This window comes from Saccopteryx leptura, chromosome 4, assembly GCF_036850995.1.
Source record: "Saccopteryx leptura isolate mSacLep1 chromosome 4, mSacLep1_pri_phased_curated, whole genome shotgun sequence".
In the NCBI taxonomy this organism is placed as follows: Eukaryota; Metazoa; Chordata; class Mammalia; order Chiroptera; family Emballonuridae; genus Saccopteryx; species Saccopteryx leptura.
In genome coordinates, this window is record NC_089506.1 from 21,014,044 (window position 1) to 21,034,436 (window position 20,393).

Consider the following 20,393-nt stretch of genomic DNA (forward strand, 5'->3'; position numbering starts at 1 on the left):
CCCTACTTTGAACATAGCTTGGCACATAGCAGGTGCCCAACCGTCTTCATTAGAGAAATAAATAGGAAATACTTAAAAAATAACAAAACAGTTTTGGTCATAAAAATATGCTTGTAATATATAAAAGTTATAACCACGTGCAAATGTAGCCAGAAAGAAAATAAGTAGCTAGACTTTCTAAGACTGTTTATGAAATTCTTAACAATATCAATCTTTTGCTTTTCTTCCCTTATTTTCTTGTCTAATAACTTTTGTCAGAGGAGGTTTCTCTATATTTTTCTTGTGCATTTGGCCATGTTATCCATGAGAGAGATGCATAATGATTCAGTGATATTATTTTTTACAAGAAGGAATATATATTTGGTCTTTGTTCAAAACTTCTGGGTCATCAGAAGGGTCAGCTTTGGATAAACCAGCGTGCTGACATCTACACTGACCACTCTTAGGCCTTCGTGGCTCTGAGTCATGATCTGGATGCTGGGAAAGAATTGCTGCCCCTGTGACCTCCCGCTAAGTCCTTGGGTGCACTGGCTCTCCGTTCGCCTGTTTTTGTTTTTTGAAAGCAAGAGAAAGAGAGAAAGACACAGGAAAGATGAGAAGCATCAACTCATAGTTACGTCACTTTAGTTGCTCATTGACTGCTTCTCATATGTGCCTTGACCAGGGGGCTCAAGATGAGCCAATGACCCCTTCCTTGTTCAAGCCAGTGACCTTAGAATCAAACCAGCAACTCTGGGCTTCAAGCCAGCAACCTTTTGGCTCAAGTCGGCGACCCTGGGATCATGTTGATGATCCTGCACTTGAGCCAGCGACCTTGGGGTTTCAAACCTGGGCTCTCAGCATCCCCGGTCTACGCTCTATCCACTGCCCTACCACCAGTCAGGCCCGCTTTTGCTTTTTTAACCAGAGCTTCCCAACACCATCGCCTTGTTGTGTGTTCACTTCAGTGCTACTTCTATTTCATTTACCCTGAGCTCCTGATAGCTCAGATATTGTAGTTCCCTCCATTGTCTGTAGCAACCCACACCAGCTTAATACCTATGACAGCCGATTCGGGGGGAGGGTTTGAATGCTTCCATCAGACACAGAGATTTCAATCGTAAGTGCCACAACGATGAAAGCTGCACAGAAGTAGGAAACACACCGGTTGAAAGAATAGTCTAATTTACAGCCAGCTTGCATGCACTTTATCAGAATGTGCTTGACATTTTAAGCTTTCTTGCGGCAGTAAATTGTACTTCTCCTAGCAGCAGGAGTTATTAAGTCTGTGCCCAGAATAAACCAGACTGTTTTGGAAAGTTTAATTTTTTTCAGTTTTCATACTCCATTTTATGACTGTGTTTGTTTTCTCCAAGATAAGCTTATAAAGATATATAGTCTATTTTTTTTCTAATTTAAAACTATAAATATAAGTTTTTAAACCTTCATAGGGTTTTATCATAATCTAGTGGGAAAAAAATACCCTTCAAAAATTCAAAAATAAGACAATACAATTAACCTGAAGCTCTGATGCCAGATGAAAATATTCCTTGGTGATGGCTCGTTAAGATTCAGATTATTGGCCCTGGCCGGTTGGCTCAGTGGTAGAGCGTCGGCCTGGTGTGCAGAAGTCCCGGGTTCGATTCCCGGCCAAGGCACACAGGAGAAGCGCCCATCTGCTTCTCCACCCCTCCCCCTCTCCTTCCTCTCTGTCTCTCTCTTCCCCTCCCGCAGCTGAGGCTCCACTGGAGCAAAGATGGCCCAGGTGCTGGGGATGGCTCCTTGGCCTCTGCCCCAGGCGCTAGAGTGGCTCTGGTCTCAACAGAGCGACGCCCCAGAGGGGCAGAGCATCGCCCCCTGGTGGGCAGAGCGTCGCCCCCTGGTGGGCATGCCGGGTGGATCCCGGTTGGGTGCATGCGGGAGTCTGTCTGACTGTCTTTCCCCGTTTCCAGCTTTAGGGAAAAAAAAAAAAAAGATTCAGATTGTTAAGAATACAATACTTAATGGAATCTAGGGTGCCATCTTCTTGAGATGAATGTTTATGTCACTCTCCAAATTCTTACGCTGTAACTCTGTGTGACTGCATTTAGAGGTAGGGCATATAAGGAGGTAATAAAAGTTAAATGAGGTCATACGGGTGGGGCCCTGATCCAATAGGATTAGTGTCCTTTTAAGAAGGACAACAGAGAGCTCTTTCCATGTGCACACTGAGGGAAGCTCGTGTGAGGACGTAGCAGGAAGGTGGCCATCTGCAAGCCAGGAAGAGGGCTCTTGCCAGAAATGAGGTCGGCTGGCACCCTGATCTGGGAATTACAGCCTCCAGAATTGCAAGAAAATAAATTTCCAGTGTTTCAGACACCCAACCTAAAGTCTTTTGTTATGGCAGCCCATGCTAAGACACTATCTATCCTTGTAATGCACACAGTTATTTTACCAAGAAAGTCAAAGATATGAATCAACTATAATATGTACCCCAATTCCAATGTTGAAAAGTTAAATGAATATATCTCTGAAAAATAGTTTTTAAATAACAAATAATTAATATGACAATAATGACGAGCTTTTCTTGTTTTTCGTGTGTGCGTGTGTGAGAGAGAGAAAGAGAGAGACAGACAAACAGGGACAGACAGACAGGAAAAGAAAGAGATGAGAAGCATCAACTCCTAGTTCTGGCACCTTAGTTCATTGACGCTTTCTCATATTGTGCCTTGACTGGGGGCCTCCAGCAGAGCAGTGACCCCCTTTTCAAGCCAGTGACCTTGGGCTCAAACCAGTGACCCTGGGCTCAAACCAGCGACAATGGGGTCATGTCTATGATCCTCCACTCAAGCAGGTGACCCCATGCTCCAGCTGGTGAAGCCACACTCAAGCTGGCAACCTCAAGGTTTTGAACGTGGGTCATCAGCGTCCCAGGCCAATGTTCTAGCCACTGCACCATCACCTGGTCAGGCATGCCAGGTTGTATTTTTAAAGTAGATTTTACTTTAGTATGGCTGAATAGTCTGCTTCATTCATCTCTGTTTGATGGCCTCCTAGATTGTGAGAAAATGCACAGCTTTGTGCATGAGAAAAGTCAAAAAAGGGGCAAGTGGATATAAAACCAAAGCTTAACCTTTTATTGCTTACATTGTGAGCTTAATTCCATTTCCCCAGAAGCCTGAGCTATGGACAAATATATTGATAAATAATTCCTTAATAGCTACTGCTGTTTCTACTTTACTAAGAAAATGTAAATTTCTTCAATTTCCCTCCTTCTACCCTAAATGATTATATATCCCTTTTGTTTCAGAATTATCAGAGTCCCTCAAGGGCCAGCATCTCTCTTCTGCTGATGTCTTTCCTGGGGCATTAGTCTGTCCTCTCTCTTCCCATCCTTAGTCTCTGTCCCCACGGCCTCTGCTCCACAGAGAGCAGAGATGGAGCTCCCTCTCCTTAAATAGAAACAGAAAACCACACACAAACGCAAGCCCTTCCCAGACTCCGCTTCTGCCCTCCAGCTTTAGACTCCTCTTTCTTCTTTCTTTTTTTAAGAGGGGTCCGTCAGCCTTGCCTACTTCCTCCACCTCATTCTCCTCTATATAAAGTGTCACTAGTCTCTTTGGTTTTTCTGCCACTTGCTGCTGCTGCTTCTTCCTTTTCTTCTACTTTAGGTGAGAGGGGGTAGATAGTGAGGCTGACTCCTGCATGTGCCCTGACTGGATCCACCAGCAACCCCATCTGGGCTGATGTTCAAGTACCAAGGTATTTTTAGCACCTGAGGCTAATGTGTTCAGACCAAATGAGCTATCCTCAGTGCCTGGGGCCAATACTCGAACCAATTAAGCCACTGGCTGCGGGAGGGAAAGAGGGAGAGAAGGGGAGAGGAAGAGGTAGAGAAGCAGATGATTGCTTCTGCTGTGTGCCCTGACCAGGAATTGAACCCGGGCTGTCCATACACCAGACCAATGCTCTATCTACTGAGTCAAAAGCTAGGGCCCACTTGCTTCTATTGTTAGGTTTTTATAGCTACAACACCCTTGAGAAAAAAACTAGGATTGAATTCCACAGGATGGTCATTTTGCTGGCACCTCTGGGCCTATTAGCACATGGACCAGAATCTACTCTTTCTGAAGTCACTGGTCAACAAGCAAGAAGCCTCAAGCAGCTACTGTGCCTCTTGAGTGAAAGACAAATGATTTGGGGAAGGCAGGGAAGGGGCTGCAGGGTCTAAGGGCCGACAGGAAATAGCATCACACTGAGGCAGTGGGACCAAGGAAAATAGCAGCTATGTGTAGAATGCCACTTAAGCTCCATGACACACTGGTGAAAGCCAATGCCATTGGTTTCATTTAGAAATACTTAACCCTTTGGTTAGTATGAACATTCATGTACATCCTTGTGCCTCCTGACCATCCAGAGTAACTGGAACTAATTTCATTTTCTGAAAAAAAACACCTCACTCCCGGGGGTCAGCAAGTATGAAAAAAACTCACTACTCAAAGTGTTCAGAGCCAACCAATTAAGGGGGAAAAATACCCCTATACTGTTAGTTGCTTAAGGACTAAGGACTAGAATGCATGTATACTAATTCTATCAAGAGAAGCCCAAGGTCCACCATGTCACAACAGAATTAAAATAAACAGATCCCGAAAAGCAGGAGTTAGTCACTCACAGCTTTATCTAATTGTTGCACAAAGTAGTAAAAAAAAGAAAACCTGTGTAAATACTTTAGTGATTGCTAGTTACCTGTAATAAAAATGTCTATGTCAAAATATAATGTAATTTTTTTCCTCCATTTTAAAAATTATTCAGTTAGTCTTCTATTTTTTATTTGAATGAATGAATCATAATACACAGCACACTGGAAATAAATCAAAACACCAAACCACGTGGTTAGGAGTTTATACTGACAGTTCAGTCAGCAGGAGCCGGGCGGTTAAACTGACCTGCTTTTAGCTGCACTCGTGGTAACATTTCTCATAGCTTCTGCGTTTTAGAGATTCACCATCCTTCTAAAGGGGTAGCCTATACACAAAACCATCAGTTTCATGCCAGAATATGTCATCTTAATGAGAATAAAATGTTTCCATATGCACATACTGCCAACACATTTCCAAAGGCAACTTTTAACAACTAGAAAAGACAAATTATCAGACAGAAGATCACACATTATTTTGGCTAAGAATATATCTTTTAAAATACCTGGCTCAGCACTTTGCTTGCAGCTGCTACGTGTACTGCACACATAGGAGTGCTCACGTGTGTGTCTATATAGCTTGGTGAGGCGATAGCGTATGGCACAGCCCACTTCTCCATGGCCTGGTAGGGACTGCAGCATTCATTGCTGGCAAAGCTGGAAGATCTAGGTCTTCATTTCTGCCAACTAGAGGCACAGTGTCCAGAGCTCCCTGCACGGAGAACGCAGCCACCGTCCGCAGTCGGGGGAATGAACGGTAGAAGGCTGGAGGGGGCCTGGCAGCTCCAGGACGGGCATTTTCTCTGGTTTCCAGTGGGTCTGTCAGCGGATTCTGTGGGCCCACGTCCTTCATCATCATGGCGCTGGGGAGCAAGGAGGTAGTCTGCTCAGAAGTCTGACTGAGTGCATCTTGCTCACCTGGTAAGAGCTAGGGGAAATTTCTGTACGTAAGGGCAGGGTAGTGGGTTAGACGTTCAGTGGGATCAGAATACAGTATTCCTCTAATTTATTAGTTTCCCTGACTTGGCAACTTGTTCCCTACCACATGACATACCGTCATCCAAACCCTGTAGGTTAATATTTTCCACATCTTCTACTTTAGCACCAGGTGGAGTGTCTATTAATTTAAATATATATATATTTTAAACAATTTTAAATTAACATCTTGCATTAGTGTGGAACATTGCTTATAACTGATGAACTAATATTGATACGTTATTAATAACAAATGCCCATAGTTTACATTAGAAGTCACTCTTTGTACTGTGCAGTTCCATGGGTTTTGCAAATGCATGATGTCATGTATCCGCAACTCCAGTATCACAGAAGTTTCACTGCCCTAAAAATCCCCTGTGCTCTACTTTCTCATCCCGCATCCTGCCAGAAATACCCATCAACTACTGATCTTTTTTACTGTCGCTACAGTTTTGCCTTTTACAGAATGTCATGTAGTTGGAATCATACAGTATTCAACCTTTTCAGGCCGGTTTCCTTCACTTAGGAATAGTCATTAAGGTTCCTCTATGTCTTTTTGTGGTTTAATTAACGTTTTCATCACTAAGTAATTATCTGGAAATACCATGGTTTGTCTAGTCATTCACCTACAGAACATCTTGGTTCTTTCCAAGTTTTTGTATTATGAACAAAGCTGCTAAAATTGATGTGCAGGTTTTTATTTGGACCTGCCTGTTAAATGTTCAGTGCTCACGGATACAGGTGCAGTCTGCTGAGGACACTGTTCAATCTGGGCAGCCAGAATATGTTCACTTTGGGTCCTTTTTTTTCTCTCTCTCTCTCAAAGCTCCTTCATACCTATTTGGCTCTCAGCTATCATTTCTGATTGGCCGATGACTTCTGTAGATGTGTTTTCTGAAGCTTGGTTACTAATGACCAAAAGTTTATCTAAAGTTCCTTCAAGGTTTCTGTTGCAGATCAATGAGTTTCCTCTGTTGACTCCACAGAGGGCTGACATCTGCCTCAGACTTAGAGAGAGCAAGGCCCTTCCAATACATGCCACAGTTCCTATTTGTTTCAGGCATGGCAACATTACTTTCCAGGACCGAAAATCCCCAGGGGAAATACAAATTTCAGACAAAGAGTTATATTTTGATGCTTCTACTTTCATGAGGGGACTATCTCAATTGAGCTCAGATGCATTAATATTCTTGACATTGACAGTAGGGTATCTACTTCCACAGCCAAAGCACGAATCTCTCCCTTTGCATCAGGAAGGTCTGCATTCTGCTGTAGCCTGGTTCCTTTCAGCTCATCTTCCAAATCAGCAGGTGGCTGTGGGTTCTGTGGTCTGTTTCCAGGAAGTGCATGGTCCCCTGTGTTGCAGATATGTCCTTAGTCACATGCTGTTGAACTCCTAGCTCTTTGCGTTGTTTCAGCCATCTGCCTGTCTCCGATCTGACATTCCGGAGCCAGCCCCTTTCCCTTGGAAACTCCTGTGGTCAACGCGTCAGGGTGCTTGTGAGAGAAAAACTAACTTCCTTTTCCCCATGTAGGGATGAAATTTGAGACTCTGGCTGTGAAATTTGAATCTCTGGGTGTGTTTTGTTTTTTCAGCAAGCAGTTTCTTTTCCATTCTTTTTATGGAGAGACAGAGGGACAGATAGGGACAGACGGATAGGAAGGGAGAGAGATGAGAAACATCATTCTTCATGGCGGCACCTTAGTTGTTCATTGATTGCTTTCTCATATGTGCCTTGAGCAGGGGACGCCAGACAAGCTGGAGACCCCTTGCTTAAGCCAGCAACCTGGGGCTTCAAGCCAGTGACCTTTGGGCTCAAGCCAGAAACCTGGAGCTTCAAGCTAGTGACCTCTGGGCTCAAGCAAGCGACCATGGGGTCATGTCTACGATCCCACACTCAAGCCAGCGACCCCTGGTGAGCCTGCACTCAAGCCGGCAACCTCGGGGTTTCGCACCTAGGTCCTCTGCGTCCCATGCCAAAGTTCTATCCACTGCGCCACCACCTGGTCAGGCAGCAGGCAGTTTCTTTAGAGTATCCACAAGAGCTGCTTTTTCTGATGAATTCGGCAGAGGTATAGCTGGACCCCTGGCTGTCACAGTACTGTGCTGAGCAAGTATGACCAGCAAGATCCTGTAGAGGACAAAGAATGTTTTCTTTCCTTCCATTTTTAATTTCTGCATTTACAGATCAGAATGGAAAACAAGGGATCGCAGAGACATTTGCACACCCATGTTCAGCACTATACACAACTGCCAAATGAAAGCAACTCAAGTGTCCACGTACAAACGAATGAATAAACAAAATATGGTATATACATACAGTAAAATAATACTCGGCCATAAAAAGAAAAGGAAACTCTGTCACAGGTTACAACGTGGATGAACCTTGAGGATATCATACTAAGAGAAATAGCCGGTCACAAAAGGACAGTGTATAATGCCACTAAGGTAAGGAAGCCAGACTAGTCAAATTCAGACAGTAGGTAGAACGGTGGCCTCCAGAAGCCGGCAGGAGAGGTGAATGGGGAATTGTTATTTAATAGGAACAGCTTCAGTTTTGTAAGATGATAAAAGTTCTGGAGATGAATGACAATGATGGTGATATAGCAACATGAATATACTTAATGCCACTGCACTGTACACTTAAACATGGTTAAAACTGTAAGTTCTATGTTATGTATATTTTTTACCACAATTTAGAAAATTCAATACAATAATGCAATAATGCTACATAACCAGCACCTTAATCTTGAGTGACAGAACATAGTCCTGAATTGCTGGGCAGTCCTTATTGGCACTTTTTCCCCAGAGCAATCAATAATAGTGCCCCTTCCACTCGCACAAATGTCACAGATCAAACAACAGGTCACATGGTCATCCTAGATGTATTGCATAATTGCATAAATCATCGCGTTGCCAAGTGCATTTGAAAATGTCTTAATATTCAGAATTTGCCTGCGTTTTCTTAAATTACTCTGATTATGAACTCGATGCCCTGTAGAATGTTATGGGCTCTGTTTCTCTGTTGTTATTTGTCTGTCTTGAATTTGGTTTACTTATTATTATTTTTTCAATGTACTTGCTCGAAGTTGTGAAAGTCAGAAACGTGGCACACACGGCTGGGGTGTCTGCTCGGGCACACCAAGGCTGGCGCCAAGACCACCGCCCAGGCTGAGGGGTCCCTCAGGAGCTCTGAGGGAAGACTGCTTCCAAGCCTACTCTTGGAATTGAATTAAATTGCTTGTGGTCATAGGAATGAAGTCCCTGAATAGGACTAAAGTCTCCCTTTCTTGCTGGCACCCTTAACGTTTTTAAAGATTACTGATTACTTTCTATACATGGAGTAAAGTACCAAAAGCAGTCCTTTTTTTTTTTTTTTTAAACACTAAACCCGTCTAACTTTCGATAAGCTCACAAGTAACTGCTTCTTTGGGTTAAAGGGAATAGATAGAAGACATAATCCTAGACAGTTGCCAGTTTTTACCTCTCTGAGCTGCCTTTCTGTTGTTGTTAAATATATCAGCAGATAGTCTTTGACATCAGAAATATGTTATGTTTCAATTAACTCCATTTTTACCTCACCATGACAGAACACACCACATTCCTCTCTGAAAAAGCCACTGTCTGCACACTCGTGATGACAGTCCCACGGCACCATACCCACTGCGGCTCTCCCCCCGACCAGCCTCTCAGAGGCAAAGCCGTACATCCTGCATCAATCCCAGGACAAAAGAGGTCCCACTTTTTTGTGTGGTTTTTTTTTTTTTTGTATTTTTCTGAAGCTGGAAACGGGGAGAGACAGTCAGACAGACTCCCGCATGCGCCCGACCGGGATCCACCCGGCACGCCCACCAGGGGCGACGCTCTGCCCCTCTGGGGCATCGCTCTGTCAAGACGACCAGAGCCACTCTAGCGCCTGGGGCCGAGGCCAAGGAGCCATCCCCAGCGCCCGGGCCATCTTTGCTCCAATGGAGCCTTGGCTGCGGGAGGGGAAGAGAGAGACAGAGAGGAAGAAGGGGGGGTGGAGAAGCAAATGGGCACTTCTCCTATGTGCCCTGGCTGGGAATCGAACCGGGGTCCCCCGCACGCCAGGCTGACGCTCTACCGCTGAGCCAACCGGCCAGGGCCGAGGTCCCACTTTTTGAGTCACTGGTAAACAAATCATTCAAGGATGTCCAAATACTAGTTTTGCTTGTTTCTCCTCAAATTTTGCCTTAAAAATGATACAAGAAACCCCGTGCTCTCTCTCCCCACTTTAATTGGCACACCAATGATCTAACCAGAGAAAGATTTCAGATTTGGGTATCTTTCTAGTCCACAATACACTTGGCAAATCAAAGAATCATTTTGATATGTGATCCATAAAAGGAGTTGTGTCCTTTAACTCAATCTTCAAGTATGCTGCAAATGCTAAAGACAAGAATTCATCACCCTTATCATCCACAGGGAGAAAAAACCAGCCTTTTCTCTTGAATGTTGGCTTGAATATCAATGAAAGAGAAAAATTGGTGGAGGGATATGTTGAAACTAGAGAGAGTTTATTAATATGTTATTATAACATAGAAAGATTAACACTACTAATTTTCCCTTATGATTAATCAAATAAAAATATAATGTTAGATTCAAACAGTACCCTCCTGAGAATACACTATAAATGGGGTTTAAGAATAACAGTCTGGTAGGAACTTGAGATAGAAAACAGTGCATTTGTCTTGAAGCTGCATTTATAGAGCAAGGACACTGCTTTTATTTTGTTGTTTATTTCGGTCGCTTGGCATGGAGTGGCTAAACTCTTGGGTGTCACTACTGGATCCAAAAGAACAAACTCATTTTATTGTGGTTTATCCCAGGCAACATTTGTAATTCTGCATTTAAGTGCTTTCATCATCTACCAGAAAAGATATCTGAATGGAATCTTGCCTTTTGAAATGTAAAAATCAATTTAAATATATGTAACAGAATGACAAATTCACTAAGTGACTTCATTTGTTCTGGCTACTCTTCCTGCATTTTCTAGCTCCAAGTATTAGAATGAAATATAAATGACTTCATTTAACAATCAAGATTAATTCCTAGATGTGCTCATGTAATTTCTGAGTGCAAATAAATGATAATTGATTACTTAGCAATAGTAGAGATCCAGTCATATCTACTTTAATAGTTTGCAAAAAAGGACTGTGAGAAGTACCAGCATATGAAATAAGGGATTGGCGAATTCAAGTATATGACTTGTTTTTTGTTTTGTTTTACAGAGACTGAGAGAGTCAGAGAGAGGGATAGATAGGGACAGACAGACAGGAACAGAGAGAGAGATGAGAAGCATCAATCATCAGTTTTTCGTTGCGACACCTTTGTTCATTTATTGCTTTTTCATATGTGCCTTGACCGTGGGCCTTCAGCAGACCGAGTAACCCCTTGCTCAAGCCAGCGACCTTGGGCTCAAGCTGGTGAGCCTTGCTCAAACCAGATGAGCCCGCGCTCAAACTGGCGACCTCGGGGTCTCGAACCTGGGTCCTCCACATCCCAGTCCGACGCTCTATCCACTGCACCACTGCTTGGTCAGGCAAGTATATGACTTTTTAATCTCCAATTAACAGGTCACTTCTAACTTTATTATAATCCTTTAAAAAAGCACCATTGAGGTTACAGAGCAAAAAACATTGAGTAGAAACACAGATAATTCATCTAATGGAAGAACCAGGCTGCTAGGGGTCATTACTTCTCTGGATACTGCAGTTCATTAAATGGGTAAGATATCTGAGACTTTGCAAAGGGCCCTTGTAAAAATCATTTTTCTGACATTTTACTTTGATAGCAAAACCAAAACAAAGGAATATTATTTCACATTCAAATAGAACCACATGAAGAGGCAGGCAGTTGGTAATTTGTAGTTATTTATTTGCATGATGTTTTCCAGCAATTTCAACTGCGATGACTATAATATCCATCTGTTTGATATAGAAATTGGTTAGCAACTGGATCCTTTTTATGGATTATTACAATGTCATCTACCTGCTCTGAATGAAATATTCTAGCTAAATCTCTGAAGTGTTAGACATAATGGTGTCACTGAACATTCATTCCAGTCTCTTTCGACTGTATATTCCTCCATCTCTGAGGTGAGAGAGCTATAATCCACATTTCCCAGACTCCCTTGCAGCTAGGGTTCTGGGCACAGATTAGATTCTGCTAGTGAAAAGAGCTGGATGTGAAGCGAGGTGGAAAGTATCTAAGGAAGAGGTTTGTTGGCTTGTTTTTGTTATTGGTAACACTGCTCAGTCACTGGCTTCCAGGGTGGAGTGACACTTTCTCTGATCCCTGGAATCCAGCTCAGACACTGCTCTTGATGTCAGCAGCTCTGGTGGTGGCTCTGATTCCCGGCCTCCAGAGGGTGGCGATGATGGCAGCCATCCTGGGGGCCAGTTCGGCAGTCCTATCTGGGAGTCACCCTTTGAGCTCAGCCTGGATCCTCTCCTTTCCTTTAAGTTGCAACCGTCCCTTTCAACCTTCTTGTGAGCGCCTGATTCCCATATTAAACCCCTTTCTGCATAAAGTAGCTAAAACAGTTTCTGTTATCAGCAACTGACCGACACAAGGGAAAAAACGGGAGATGAGAGAATAGGCATGAGACAGCAGGCAATGCCTGGGGAGAACCACAAAAGGGAAAAGGGTTGTGACTGCCCGTCACACACCTTACACCTTAAGGAACAGAATAAAGGGCACGGGCAGTGGTCGGATTCAGCCAGTTTGCATTGGTGCAACAGAACCGAAACCTAATTTTTGATGAGTTCGGCAAACCAGTTGTTAAAATGACACTCGTAATCAGGGTTCTCTCTAAGGTGGGTGTCTGGGCAGCCTCCCAATGTGAGAGTCACAAATTTACATTCCTTACTCTTTTTTAACATTCATCTGCACAACAGCGTATTCTAAGCGCCCGGAGTAGTGTTCATTCCGTCCATAAGTAAAAGAAAATTGCAAGTGAGGACGCCAATCACGAAGCAATATGGAAATATCTTTGTGTATGTGTGTGTGTGTGTGTGTGTGTGTGTGTGTGTGTGTATTTTCTGAAGTTGGAAACAGGGAGGCAGTCAGACAGACTCCCGCATGCGCCCGACTGGGATCCACCCGGCATGCCCACCAGGGGGCGATGCTCTGCCCATCTGGGGCATTGCTCTGTTGCATCCAGAGCCACTCTAGCACCTGAGGCAGAGGCCACAGAGCCATCCTCAGCGCCTGGGCCAACTTTGCTCCAATGGAGCCTTGGCTGCGGGAGGGGAAGAGAGAGACAGAGAGGAAGGAGAGGGGGAGGGGTGGAGAAGCAGATGGGCGCTTCTCCTGTGTGCCCTGGCCGGGAATCAAACCCGGGACTCCTGCACACCAGGCTACGCTCTACCACTGAGCCAACTGGCCAGGGAGGAAATATCTTAAATAACAGTTTTATTGTTTTTTTTTGTCAGGTATTATTTAGTATTTTTTCATTAATATTTTAAAACTCATTCTTATAATGTAATCTAGTTCTGTGTACCTCTCTTATTGTCCTTATTTAAGTATTTATTACATGCATGAAATAATAAACTACCTTTCGGTATATCATTTTTTCATACTTAAAATGGTCAGTAGGGCAGAGAGCTGATTGTTAAATTATTTGAATCCCACCACTGGTCACAGGTCATTATCCAGAACTACCCAAATCAGGGCCACCACACTTTAAGGCCTGCAGTTGAGGCCAAAGCATAATTATTTATATAAAGGCTGAGAAATGATCATCAGGCCCTCTGGAGAGAAAGAAAAAAAAAAAAAAAAAACACTGAAGAAAAAAATAACAAAGAGGGGGGAGGAAAGAAAAAGAAGGGGAGTGAGAAGAGAACAGGGAATAACAAAGTGAATAAAATCACGCATATGGTGAACAGGTTCGGACAACTCTCCACACACTCTTGCCTGGCTGTTCAGGGCTTCTCAACTGTAGACACACGAAGTAAATCAGTCCCTACAGCTCTTGAATAGACACAGAGAGTCAAATGTGGGGGATAAATGAACTAATTTTGTATCTATCCAGCTATGCTATAGAAATAGCCCATATGTATATATTTTCAAAGTCATACAACTAGTAATGCAAAGAGCTGACAGTCAATTATGGTAAATACTGGTTTAGGTTCTGGTCAGCTGAAAAAAGATTGTAACTATCCTTTTTATAATTCAGTAGGGTAGTCTGAACAAAAGCCTAAGATAAGGTGTTTACGCAGAGGAACGAAGGTTCTACTGAGAGTAACTCTTAACATAAAAAAAAGAAAATGTGAGTCACGGCCTATGCTTTCTCTTCCTGCTTCACCGATTCTGTCTCCTTCAAAGATACTGTTCTCTCTCTCTCTCTCTCTCTCTCTCTCTCTCTCTGTCTCACACACACACACACACACACATAGTCTCTGCAGGTTTAGCCCAATGGGCCTTCAATGCTCTTCCTTCCCGAAGGACCTGCCTCCACAACCCCAACATCACTTCCTTCAGCAAGCACTCCTGACCTCCCTCCTTCCACAGGTCAAAGTCCCATTTCTGCCCTTGACATCCTCCTGCATAGTACATGGCACAGGTATATTTATAGGTTGCCCTATGCATATTACCAGCAGACCTGCGTTCCACGAGGGCTCAGGTCTGTTTGTCTTGCTAGCGCATCCTGAGGCTCAGCACGGTGACTTGGGAGCACAGGGAACACCAAAGGATGGAAGACCCAAGTGAACCTTATTTCTGCTTCATCCCTCAAGTCCAGACACCCTGTTTCTAAATAATGACAAACGCTCTCTACCTGTTCTAACTATCCATGCAAAAGCGAGGGATTCTCACCATTTAATTAAGGCCATCCATCTCATGGCATTAATAGAAACTAGTCAATTAAATGTTTAAATTTGATTTTAGAATTTCAGTGAGTCATCTCCTCCCTCCCCTGGTATCTTCATTATCTCCAAAACTGCTACAGGAAACTTGCAACTGAGGTAAGCAAAAGCCTGTCTAGGGTGGAGGAGATGCAAGTTGACAGCGTGAGCCTAACTCCCAGAGGACACTAACTACTAAGAGTCTACAGCAGGAGTCCCCAAGCTTTTTATACAGGGGGCCAGTTCACTGTCCCTCGGACCGCTGGAGGGCCGGACTATAAAAAACTATGAACAAATCCTTATGCACACTGCACATATCTTATTTTAAAGTAAAAAAACAAAAACAAAACAAGAACGAATATATACAATATTTAAAATGAAGAACAAGCAAATTTAAATCAACAAACTGACCAGTATTTCAATGGGAACTATGCTCCTCTCACTGACCACCAATGAAAGAGGTGCCCCTTCCAGAAGTGTGGCGGGGGCCGCATGTGGCCCGCAGGCTGTAGTTTGGGGACCCCTGGTCTAGAGCAACTGTGCTGTGTCCTATAAGAGCACAGTAAGTACACCAGTGCAGGGGAATGACTCATTTACCGTCAGGTCCGCAGCAACTCCTCGGCAGCTAGCAGAAATGATACTGAAGTCCACAGCGTTCTCCTTACCACGCGGCCCCCAATGTGCCGACAGACAGCGTATTCAGCATTTTACATGAACTCTTACATTTGCTCATCACAAACCAGCCACTTTTGGAAGTATCATCATCCCCATTTCACAGATGAGGAAATGGCTCAGAGCTGTTGTTCACTCCAGGTGACAGAATGCAACCTAAATTCCTTTTCTTTAGTGGTTTTAAATTTCTCCAGGAGGGAAATAATTACCCAATGTGAATGAGGTTCACTTCTTTCAGAGATCTCCTAGCCAGAGGTCTAGGGTATGTACTCTTAGGACGTCAAAAGAAGAGAACCGGCCCTGGCCGGTTGGCTCAGTAGTAGAGCGTCGGCCTGGTGTGCAGGGGTCCCGGGTTCGATTCCCGGCCAGGGCACACAGGGGAAGCGCCCATCTGCTTCTCCACCCCTCCCCCTCTCCTTCCTCTCTGTCTCTCTCTTCCCCTCCCGCAGCCAAGGCTCCATTGGAGCAGAGATGGCCTGGGCAATGGGGATGGCTCCTTGGCCTCTGCCCCAGGCGCTGGAGTGGCTCTGGTCGCAGCAGAGCGACGCCCTGGAGGGGCAGAGCGTCGTCCCCTGGTGGGCGTGCTGGGTGGATCTGGGTCGGGCGCATGCGGGAGTCTGTCTGACTGTCTCTCCCCATTTCCAGCTTCAGAAAAATACCAAAAAAAAAAAAAAAAAAAAAAAAAAAAAAAAAGAAGAGAACCACGAAAGCTGAAGGACACTCAGCTGGTCATTCAGCACCTCTATGTGGTCAGCCCTATGAGGGACCGAACTATGCTAGACTCGGGTGATATTTAGTTCCTTCAGTCTGTCCTGACATAAATCCCCAGTGTCACAATACTTTCACGCCACTCTGCTCAGAGCATTCCTCATTTATCTGAGGGAACACACAAGACTGCACAGACAAGTTCTGACAGCCTCATCTCAGGAATGCATTAAACCAAGGGCTCAATTACAGGACAGTGTCACTCAATTCCTATTTAAAATACAAATCAGAACATCAACATGCAATAAACACAAGGACTTAGTTGCATTTTTTCCCCCTCAACATTAAGATGCTGCATATTGCCAAGCTTATCCAGCCTTTGTGCCTTCTTCAAAGCAGTGATAGGGTTCTCGTCATAATGTGTTTCAGATTTTGTAAACTAGCTCTTTAGAGGTTCATATGAATTCTATATGAGTGAAAGGCATATAAGTATTCACATATCCACTTATCAGGAATACTCTAAGATTTAACACCTCCTTTATAGTCCTTAATCACCATAAGATTTAGCTTTAGAAGTATACATAAACAGAGATTTAACAGAGAAATATACATAAACAGAGATTTAAGGTTGACCGGAGCAGTCCCCCGAGCCTTCGTTACAAGGCAGGATTAGCATGCACACTGTATTTTCCATTGCACGTCCCTCCAATAAGTAAAATTTTATTATAACCTTTGAACTACTTTGATGCTTTAGCTATATTAAGACATACACACGCAGGGACAAATTATTTCGAAAGAACATTATTATAGTAATTGAATCTTTCTAGAAATAGGATTTCTTTTGAATCAAGAGAAGAGTTTACAGAGAGCGCCCTTCTCAAATCTGGCCAAATGTATTCATAAAGCAGCAGCTCCCTGGAGCAGCTCCTTGGTGAGGAGACACTTTCTGCACTGGCCAAGGTCTCCTTTAGAAGTCACGTGCAATCCTCCGGTCTGAACTACTCTAACGCCTCCCTCACCCTCACCCAAGGGAGAGTGCAGCACACTGCATTTTCAGCCAGGCATCAAGGGCAGAAAAACTTAACAGTTCTCCCTTCCCTAAACTTCAAAACAAATTAACCATTTATTAGCCAGTAATATCCTTCAAGGATTCCCTAGGCTCATAAGTCATACCACAAGTAGTACTTTTAGCGGCTGAAACAAGGGCTTAAATGCCAATCGTTATCTGTAACATAGCCAGTAACCTTAACGTCAAAATGATATAGATATATTCTGACTTTCTGCCCACAAGAAATGTCCCATAACATTTAAATGCATGCATACCAACCAATACATAAAGCTTTGCACGTAGATGTTTCATAGTCTCACTCTTTCTACATAGAGCTTTGTATGTGTATAACATTTATCACAAGGAACCAGGTAGTACCAAAAAATACACATATAGCAAACATCATACGAATCCTACCATCTCATTTTGATATACCTTCTTAAACTGCATTTTCACCATCCGCTTTGACTATTTTAGTAAGTTCTTTCAGATCAACTAAAAAATATTCTGACAAACTTTCTGACTTCAAGTCATCTTCGTTGACTGCCTGCCGCTGCTATTTAAGAATCAATTCCCAAATGATACCTTCTAAAGATAAAGATAAACATGTACTGCATGAAAACACAGATCATTTTCACCTTTAAGACACTACGCACGTCCCCTGAAGCTCGGAGTTCTGATTTATCCAGAGCGTACATCTGAAGCACATTCCGCAGTCCCTATCTGCAGGGCAGGCTCGCCAGTTTTGATCACGTCTAAGTTTTCAAGGTAAACAGGTCACCCTCGGCGACTGGAATGACAAAAGAAGCACAAGAATTCGCCCAGGCGGTCAGACTCCAGCCGCGGGCGCGCGCGCGCGGAGCGACCTGTCGCGCCCCCTCCTCCCGGTCCCCGGCGGGAGGGCGGGCGCAGAGCGGCTGAACTAGGCTGGCCAGAAGGCTTCTCGCCGCTCCCCTCTGTAGACCATTGTTAGAGCCTCGGCCGCCGAGCTTTCTGCACGGTATGGGGGCGGGAAGCTCCACCTAACCGAAGAGTTGCAATGCTTTTCCCGCAGCCGGAGAGAAAAAGCTGCTTTAGCATCAGAGCCAGAGGCTGTACCAGGTGTAACTTCCACCCCTTGACCTATTTTAGAGTGAGAGAATGAAAGCGATAAGAAAAAAACAGACGGAGGGCGCGCGGGGTGGCTGGGCGCCGTGGGGCGGCTGCCCGAGGGGGAGCGCGCGTGCGCCGGGCGCGGGTCCGGGCTTTGGAGGAGAAGTTACAGCCAGGCCCCGGTGGGAGGCCTCCCGGCGGCGGATCTGCGGGCTCGGCGGGCCCCTCCGCAAGCTTCTCGTCCGCCCGCCGCGGCCCGATCCCGACTGCGCCCCGCCCTTCTCCGGGCGCGCCCTGGGGCTGGGGGCCTGCGGGCGGCCGCCGCGAGAGCAGCGAGGCGACCGCCCGCAGTCCCGGGAGCGCGGCTCCCCGCCCCCATCGCCGTCCCTGCCTCCCCGCCCCACTCTCACCTCTCCGGAGACGGCGCTAGAGCTTGGGGACTCCAGGGACCGAGGCCCGCGGACGGCCTCGGAAGGGTGGCGGGCGTAGAGCGAAGCCCGAGGGGTGTCGCCTGCCTGCTTAGTCAGTTGGAACGCCCCGCCCAAACGTGCCGGGAAAGTGAGGCTCTGCCGCGGGATGGGGGTGACCTTCTTGCCTCCTCCCGGCGCTCTTCTCGTCTCTACCCTCCCGGCGTGGCGGGTCTTACGTGGGAGAGGACGCCAAGGCGAGTACACCTGGCCCGCCCGGAGCACAGCAACGCAGTACCTGGGGTGACAACAACGTGACGCTTTAGCTCGAGTTTTCGCATATGATCCTTGTAACCACGTACTTCAAGGGATATGTCCCCATTGGGTATATTGGATAACTGAACATCAAAGGGTTTGTTAAAAGGCCAAGGTGCCACTGCTTAGACTCTTCAGGGCTTTGCTCTAAAACAGGATACTTAATCTGTTACGAGTTTTGCAAAACTAGTCCCATCAAAGTAGGGCTGGAACTTAGGTTAGAAGATTCTACCTAGAATTAGATGCTCACACATATACTGCACAGACTACATACAGTACTTCTGAAACAGTAGGGTGGACTATATGCCAGGTCCTTAGCACGATCTTCTTCCACCTCTCTTATCAAACGGCTCAGTGATCATCAGAGACCTGTGTACTTCAAAAGATGCTAGTGCCTAATACTGAAAAATTAGCACGTTGAGTGACTGCTCTGCTGCTCTTTGAAACGTGACAGGTTGATGCTCTTGACTCACTCCGTGAGGGTTGGGCACTTCATGGTGAGTTGTTTTACCAGGCGTGGGTTTTTGTTTTGTTTTTTTTGTTTGTTTGTTTTTTGTTTTTTTTTGCGAGGAGCCAACTATATGTGTCTCACACAAACTGGTGACCTAAGAGGAGTGGAGATCAGCATATATAATTTGTGATTCCGGAACAGTTTTCTAGTGCCACAGTACATTGATGGAAGGAAGGGAACTTTTGGTTGGGTATCTTTATCACCATGGCCAGGATAATCGAATTGACATTTTCTTTTTCTATAAATGCCTTCTTTTTGCATTTAAAAAGAAAAGAAAAAAAAAAAGAGCCTCACTCATTTTATATGTTCTGGAGCTGAATGCCAGCCCACAAAAGTGCTGCCTCTAATTTTTTCTTCCATTCAGTGTAGTTACAACAACCACATGTCCTTGGATGAAGGATACATATTGGATACTGTGATGTTCCTTGAGCTCTTCTAACAGTGCCATACCTGGATACGTATAGGATAGTGCCTGGTAGGTACATAGGAAGTACTTGCTGGTGAATGAGATCTCAACAAAATGTGATAATTACAAAAAGAGTTTGGTTTAAATTCTGCAGGAAATCATGAGAGAAATCAGTTACAGGTGAGGTGGTCAGGGAAAGCATCTTGGAGGTGGTGACAGGTGTCAGATTTTAATATGGAGAACTGGCTGAAGAATGGAGGTGAGAAAGTATGTTTGAAATGCTTTTAAGATATGGAGAGGCAGAGGTCCTTAACCTTTTGTAGGTAATAGGCCTGTGTGAGAATCTGATCTAAGCTTTGGAGCTCTCCTGTATAAAAAAAAAACAAGTATAAAAATATGTGCATAGATTTTCTGAGATTTCACAGGTGAGGTAAGCAGATCTGTGGAATCCCTAGAGATCTGTGGGCCTGAGTTGCCATTTTCTTATTTGGAGGCAAGAAAAAAAAAAAAAGAGATTGTTTTCTCTGATGCCTTCGTAAGAGGCATTTCCATGGTCACTAACAGAATCTGGGTAATGACTGAGGGAATAGAAAAAAAATGCTAGAATGAAAATCCGTACACTTGGAAGCATAGCATTTTCTCTTTGAAGCTGGACCTTTTAACATTTTTGTTCTCTTTGTACCTGAGAATTTCACATTCATCTCTCAACAAAAGCGGGGAAGATATAGATAAAATATGAC

The 20,393-nt window shown here is 44.6% G+C and overlaps 1 protein-coding gene and 1 long non-coding RNA gene across 5 annotated transcripts in view; one reads left to right on the forward strand and one right to left on the reverse strand.

Moving 5' to 3' along the window:
- The window catches only part of TRMT9B (tRNA methyltransferase 9B (putative)), a 45,737-nt gene extending 27,030 nt beyond the window's left edge, over positions 1-18,707 (reverse strand). For 2 of the 4 annotated variants that reach the window (XM_066380258.1, XM_066380255.1), the window contains exon 1: positions 17,561-18,386. The gene's annotated coding sequence lies outside the window, so the exon portion shown is untranslated. Of the gene's footprint in view, positions 1-17,560; positions 18,387-18,424 lie in introns of those variants that run through there. The other 2 variants (XM_066380256.1, XM_066380257.1) reach the window with 2 other exon arrangements.
- The window catches only part of LOC136402660 (uncharacterized), a 30,508-nt gene continuing 28,054 nt past the window's right edge, over positions 17,940-20,393 (forward strand). Inside the window, exons 1-2 of the long non-coding RNA XR_010751020.1 lie at positions 17,940-18,023; positions 19,612-19,722. This is a non-coding gene — a long non-coding RNA (uncharacterized lncRNA). The remainder of the gene's footprint in view (positions 18,024-19,611; positions 19,723-20,393) is intronic.